The sequence below is a fragment of the Arachis stenosperma genome, chromosome 1 (genome assembly GCF_014773155.1).
Source record: "Arachis stenosperma cultivar V10309 chromosome 1, arast.V10309.gnm1.PFL2, whole genome shotgun sequence".
Taxonomy (NCBI): Eukaryota; Viridiplantae; Streptophyta; class Magnoliopsida; order Fabales; family Fabaceae; genus Arachis; species Arachis stenosperma.
Window position 1 is genome coordinate 37,837,690 of NC_080377.1, and position 7,181 is coordinate 37,844,870.

General features: G+C 34.8%; 1 pseudogene; it reads right to left on the reverse strand.

Moving 5' to 3' along the window:
- Positions 1–3,826: 3,826 nt before the first annotated feature.
- LOC130977930 (respiratory burst oxidase homolog protein C-like) lies at positions 3,827–6,577 on the reverse strand (annotated as a pseudogene).
- Between the last annotated feature and the right edge of the window lie 604 nt (positions 6,578–7,181).

The following is a 7,181-nucleotide window of genomic DNA, read 5'->3' on the forward strand; positions in this document are numbered from 1 at the left end:
ATTACCCACTCTCTCTCCCCCATTGTTGTAATTTTTGCACTATTGATATGCCGTTTGCTTCTACTGTATTCTCACTCGCATGTTGTAACTACCATGTAGTTGAGATCCTCATTATTTGGCATTAACCCATCCATATTTTATTTGTTTTCTTATCTCTATTTCTGGGTTACTTTTCCCTCATTTTCCTCTTCTTTCAGGATGGCCACCGAGAAGGGAAAGGAAAAGCTTCTCAATGGGCCAACAAACAAGTCCATCTGCACAATCCCTGGAGAAATGCTTCAGTTGGAGCCACCTGCCCACTTCTACATCTTTGCATGCATCTAGGATGATGCAATCTTTAAGTGTGGGGAGGTCGATACCGACTTCTGTGGGTAACTACTTCCTGTTTTAACACCAATGTTTAATTTTCTTTGTTATTTAGTTGTCGCATTTGCATGATTGATTGCATGTTTGTTTGATTTTGTGCATATTTTACCATTACTTGGTTGAAGTGATGAATTATTTTTCAAGAAACTTCCTATAGCATTTCACTAATTTGAATTAAAATTTTGTTAAACTTGCTTGAGAAAATTTATTTTGGAACATGGTTTAGAGCTCGAACACATAAAACCCGTGAGATTTTGAGCCTAATTGATGGGTTGCGTCTTATCAACCAATGTTTTAATTTTGGTGTCTGTTGTTCTCTCTAAAATTGTGAATCCTTTGTCTTGCTTAATTCTATATTTCCATTGTTTGATGTATGCATGCACTTATATGATTGAGGCCTTTGTTTCACTAAGCTTACATACCCATATGGCCTTAACCTTTTCATTATCATTTGTAAACTAAAGTTAAGCCTATTTTTCCCATTTGTTCTTTACTTTAACTCATCACTAACTCTAAGTGGAAAACAATAATGTCCTTAATTTGAATCCTTGGTTAGCTTAAACTAGTGAGAGTGCTCATAAACTAAGTGTGGAAAAATTAGGTCTGGAAACATTTGGTTTGAGAATTGGGTATTGTATATTTTTGGTGAATTTGTGAAAAGAATGTCAAGGACACGTTCATGCATTCAATACCTTAATCATATGCATTGAGAAAAAAAAAGAAAAAAATAATAAAAGTGGACAAAATGCCCCAAAGTAAATAGTGATAGCAATGCATATGTGCTATACTCAAATATGGGATGCATGAATATGTAGTAAACACAGTTAATGGATAGTTAGATTTTATATTCTGATTATATGGATTGGCTTAAGTTAGGTGGAAAGTTTAGGTTAGTCAAGGATTCAGATTTTAGTCCACTTAACCAAATACAATCTTACCTTGACCCAAACCCCATTACAACCCTTAAAAGACCTCTTGATATGTGTATTAGTGTATTAAATTTTTGTTGATTGTTAGATGAAGAGCAAGTCTTAGAAAGCAAGATTAGTAGAGAATTGAGAGAATCGAACCTTAAACACCTGAGCGATTAGAGTGTATATACTTCCAGTGAGGGTTCGATGCTCGATTCTTTGTTCCCGGCTTTCATGAGCTATCTTCTTCTTGCAAGGCTATTTGTACTTCATTTTTATGATTTGAACTAGTGAAATCCAATTCATATTTGTTCTTGAAAGGGTTTATCTATTTTTAACTAAGTAAGTAGAAGCATTTTAGCATATAGTTACATTCATAAAGATAGGTTGCATTTCATACATTCTACCATTTTGCCTTCACTCTTTATAGCTTCTCTTGAGCTTAACATGAGGACATGCTAATGTTTAAGTGTGGGGAGACTGATAAATCACTATTTTACGGTATATCTTGTGCTTAATTCAGTAGATTTTAACCATTATTCTCACACTTATTCATAGAAATCGCATGTTTTACATTTTCCTTCCTAATTTTGTGCTATGATTGAAAACATGCTTCTTTAGCCTTAAATTTGCTATTTTTAATCCTCTCTTATTACCATTCGATGCCGTGATATGTGTGTTAAGTAATTTCAGGGTTTATAGGGCAGGAATGACTTAGAAGATGGAAAGGAAACATGAAAAAGTGGAAGGAATACAAGAAATTGAAGGAATGGAAAAGCTGTCAAGCCTGACCTCTTCGTACTAAATCGATCATAACTTGAGCTATAGAGGTCCGAATGAGACGGTTCTAGTTGCGTTAGAAAGCTAACATCCGGGGCTTCGAAATGATATATAATTCGCCATAGTTGCCTTGCTGTTAGGCGATGCGTATGCGTGGGCGATGCGTACGCGTGACGGAGCCACGTGCTGTACGTAGAGCGATTTTTGGCCTAGTTTCAAGCCCAAAAACACAGATTAGAGGCTGCAAAGTGGGGGAATCAAGGATCCAACTTTCATTCACATAATTTTAGGTTTTTAGATGTAGATTTCTATAGGTTTTAGGTTTTTAGGTTCATTTCTTCTCAATTTCGGAATTCTACCTTGCTTCAATTTAGGTTTCTTCTACTTTAATTGTTCTAGTACTTTGGTTTATTTATTTCTCTTGTTGATTTATTTATTTCCCCAATTTAGTTTATGAACTCCATGTTAGATTCAATTTCTTTTTAATGCAAGTTGAGGTATTTCATATTTATTGCTTCTTTCTTCAATTTATTGTTATTATTCCCTCTTGCAATTGTTGGTTCCAGATTTTATATTCTCTTATTGCTTTTCTATGCTTTTATGTTGTGCCTTCCAAGTATTTGGTGAAATGCTTGGAAGGATTTTAAAGTAGCTTTTTATATTCTTGACTTGGATTGATTAGTTGATGCTATAGAGTTATCAAATTCTCTTGTTGAAGGATAATTAAAAATAGCTGATTGGCTTAGGCTTCACTAGCTCTAGTCTTTGATTAGGACTTATGAACCTAAGTTGATTTTGCTCACTTGACTTACCTTCATTGTAGAGGTTAACTAAGTGAAAGCGAAATACAATTATCATCACAATTGAAGATGATAACAAGGACGTGACTTCTAGTTCTCAATCCTAGTTAAGAGTTTTCTTAGTTATTAATTTAATTTCTTGCCATTTTATTTTCTTGTTCCTTATTTCAAAAACCCAAAAAGATAATTTTCCATAACCAACAGTAAAAATACTTCCCTGTAATTTCTTGAGAGACGACCCGAGGTTTAAATACTTCGGTTTATTTTTATTGGGTTTGTTAACTTGTGACAAACAATTTTTGTATGAAAGGATTTTAGTTGGTTTAGAAACTATACTTGCAACGAGAATTTATTTGTGAAATTCTAAACCGTCAAAAATTCATTTATCAACTATCATCCATGAGAGCATTCAAAATAGAATGAATCAATTAAATTAATTAAAATTTAAGCGATAATTGCAGAAAACCAGATCAAGATGCATCTGATTGATACAAACTAGACATGACCAGTGACAACTTATTGACATTGACGTCACAACATACAGAAGCAGAATTTCAAAGTTGCTTTCCATTAGAGTAAGAATAGTAAATAAAATAACTTTCAAAGAAATTCAGGTAAGGTTTGTCCACACTACATAAAATTGTCAGCACTTAGATCTTTTATGATTAAAAATGATAATTTATTCTAAATAGGAAAAGGGTAAATTGTGATGGCTTCTCTCTAGTCTTGATATTAGACAATAATACACACAACACTTCTCTGTTTTGATATTTGCAATAGTATATTTTAAATTTTTAATGAATTTCTAGTGCAAATTAAAGTTATATAATACTTAATATTTCTATAGATTGTAAGCTGTGGTATTAATTTCTTTTATAAACACAACACTAACAAAGTCAATGCAACCATTAAAAAAAATAAAGTGTTGTATATAATTTAACTTTAACCTTAGGAAAGTGTCAGTGCAAATTATACAAAGGAAAAGGGATTGAAGTTACTAACCGTTTTCTCGTACCACTCTTTGGTCAAGAAAAGTTTGATTCCATGAACAATCAACAAGGCGTAGACAATGACAAAGAGATGATGTGAGTACCAAAATGCATTGAAGCCAGTTAGACTGTTGAGTGGTTTAAGAAGCTTAACCCTATTAATCCTGAACTAAGGTGTGGCTTGTACTTTTGAGGGGTTGCACGAAGGAGGTGAGGGAAGTCGCAAGAAAGATGAAAAATTGCATGTATTCCAACATGAATTGCTACTGCCACAGCTATCACCTGCAAGAACAACAACATATATACCATCACTTTATTTGTACTACTAACTTTATTTAAATGGTGACACATTTATTCAGCAAGGGAATCTTGAGAAACAAATATATTCCTTGAGAAGCAAATTTGCCACTTCTAATTCATGAAACACTCCAAATATTCTTCATACCCTTTTGGCAATTTAACTTGTGAAAAATACACAAGTTCCAACAAAGATTTGGGGCAAGTAAAAAATATTACCTTGTGGAAGTTAAGGTTGTCATCAAAAGGAACCATGATGCCAAGCTTGGTCTTATTCCTCATCCAAGAAATAGTATTCCGGCAAACTGGTAACAAGATAATGGCCATGTTCAATTTAAGTGTCTCAGCTGCACCTTTGGCCATGCATACACAATACCTCATAACAGGATACATCTTTTCTCCTTCTATAGTGTATGAATTTGTAGGCAAATAAACCTAACATCACACAAATCCACAATGCCATAACCCAAGTTCTTTGCCACTTGTCCTGTATGAAGTACTTGGTATTTGTATAGCACCTCCTAACAGCACTATCTTCATATGTAGGCTTCAGTTTCAAGCTTAGCATTTGGCATAGGTACTTGCTATCACCTCTTGTAGAATGACTTGGTCCATACAATAAGAGCATCTCTAGGCTATCCAACTGATGAAGCAGTAATAATAATCACCAATTGGCCAAATAAATGAGATTAACATGAGTAATATGGAGTTTTTGTTTTTCTTTTCAAATAAATTTCTAGTCACTTCTAGAGTTAGCTATTTATGATTTTGGTCTACGTCAAAGTTTTCTTATGGATTTGATCTAATTTCCTAAATACAAGTGAAATCAGTCCCTCTTATCATCTTAAATATAAATCAACTTCAGACTTATGATTTGAAATATAAGTACTTATCTGTATGTGAAACTGTAATAGTGACTAATTTTACTTAATTTTGATAATTTTGATACTAAAACAATCTGAAATAAGATGATGTAAATACCATGATAAATCTTGTCTCTTCAGGGTCTAGTTTTTCCATTATCAAAGCTGCATATTCTTCAGCCTGCTGCTGTATATTTGAGAGTTTGTTTGTTGTGGTACTAAGGCAGATGATCTAAAAACAGAATTGATCATTTGTGATCAAGGAAACTCTTATTCTCATGGGAACAAAATGCAAAGCTAGGAAAGGAAAGAATGTTGCCGATAAAAACTACTTCACTATCTTCATTCTAATTTTTCTGTAGATGAATTTAAAAAGATAATTCATATAAACCTCTTTAAGTTCTTCCTCGGTGATTCTTCCATTTGCATCTTTATCAACCCTGCATTATTCCAAATGAAGGTTAACATACTTAGTGGTGGGAATTAAAGAAAATACCAACCAATTTCTTTTCCTAGTTCTAAAATTAAGTAAAGAGGTAATGAATTAGTTACATGTTAAAGAAGGTTCTGAGCCTGGAATCAAAACTCTGGTCAGAAATCTGGTCCCAAAAGTCCTTCAATTTAGCCTTGTTAATTGAATCCCCATGAATATCCCTCCTCCTAGCCAAAGAATCAAAAAGCACACCAGCAAATGCCTCAGATTCCTTGCTCATCCCTACATACAAACAATTCAACAAATCCGAACCATAGTTATCCAAACACTTCATAAAAGAAAACTACTCAGAACAAGTCCTTATTTCACTCAGTCACACACACACACACAAATAATTTCACAAACACTTGGAAAGCAACAACAAAAAATAGTGCATATTTGTTATGAACTCTTCAATTTCAACTATTACCTATGCATTTTCCAAAGAGAGAACGATGAAGCCATCCATCAGTTGAAGCAGTAAGAACATCAAACTGCTTTTCCACTTCATGCCACCCTGCACCACCGCCACCACCACCACCACCACCACCCTTAGCGATGAACTTAAGTCCCTTGAGAGCACTCGAAGCCGCGGACTTAGTCCTATCGTAGTGTCCTCTTCTTGCAGCAGCAGCATCAGAAGAAGAAGAAGAAGGTGCTCTTTGTTTGGAAGAAATTGAAGCGAGTCGTTTGAGTTCTTGAGAAACCTGCTTCATTTTAATGGAAGCGGTTCTAACAACAGTAGCACCAAAGAAAATCAAGTAGAACAAAAGGAGAAATGAGGGTACAGTTCACCCGCGCCGCAACATACCCAAACCCTAAAATTGAAAACCCTAAAATTGGAACTCTAACCCTTTGAATATATGCCTTCTCCACCACGTGGTGAGCGATGGAAGGATGATGCTGACGATCGATGTGAGCACGTAGCGAAGACGACTAATGGCTCTCGAGTGGTTAGTGTCGAGTGAGGAAGTGGAGCCGTGAGTGGGGAAGAGGAGCGGTGAGCTGCGGTTCTGGAGTGGCGACACCGATGGTTCTCAGTGGTTAGTGCAACGGCAAAACATATTTGGGGTTGATGATGAGAGGCACGAAGTGTCATTTTCTCTTGCTAGTAAGGTGTTTATGTTATTGCCTCACTAATAATTTTTTATTTGTGACATAAAGAAGTTTAATTTCTCCTAGTGATTGTCTTTGATACAAAGTATTTTCAAGTAAGAATGGAGTGTACCTCACATTTTGATCAATCATTTTACATGGGATATTGCTCACCACCACAAAATAATTCAAGTTACTATGATAATGGTGGCTAAAAATATCAACAAGAAATAATGGAGTGTGAATAATCAAATGAAATGGGATACTTCTCAGCACTACAAAATGATCCATATTTTGATAAATTTAATAACTACTCAAGTTGTGGCTGGGAAGATTAAAACCAAAGAGATTTTAATGCTCTATATTCTATCCATCAAAAACCATCATCACTTGATCGTGCCTTGAGTACATTCATGCAAGATTGCCCAACCTAACCTCATGGTTCTCCATATCAAAAGCCTTTAGCACTTGACTTTACCTCACCACAAAATTCATACCCTTCGTGTCATTACCCACAAAACTCATTTCATAATCCTTACCAAGCACAACTATACATCACACAATCCCACCAAGAAGCTAGGCTTACCACTATTGAGTCAACATTATAA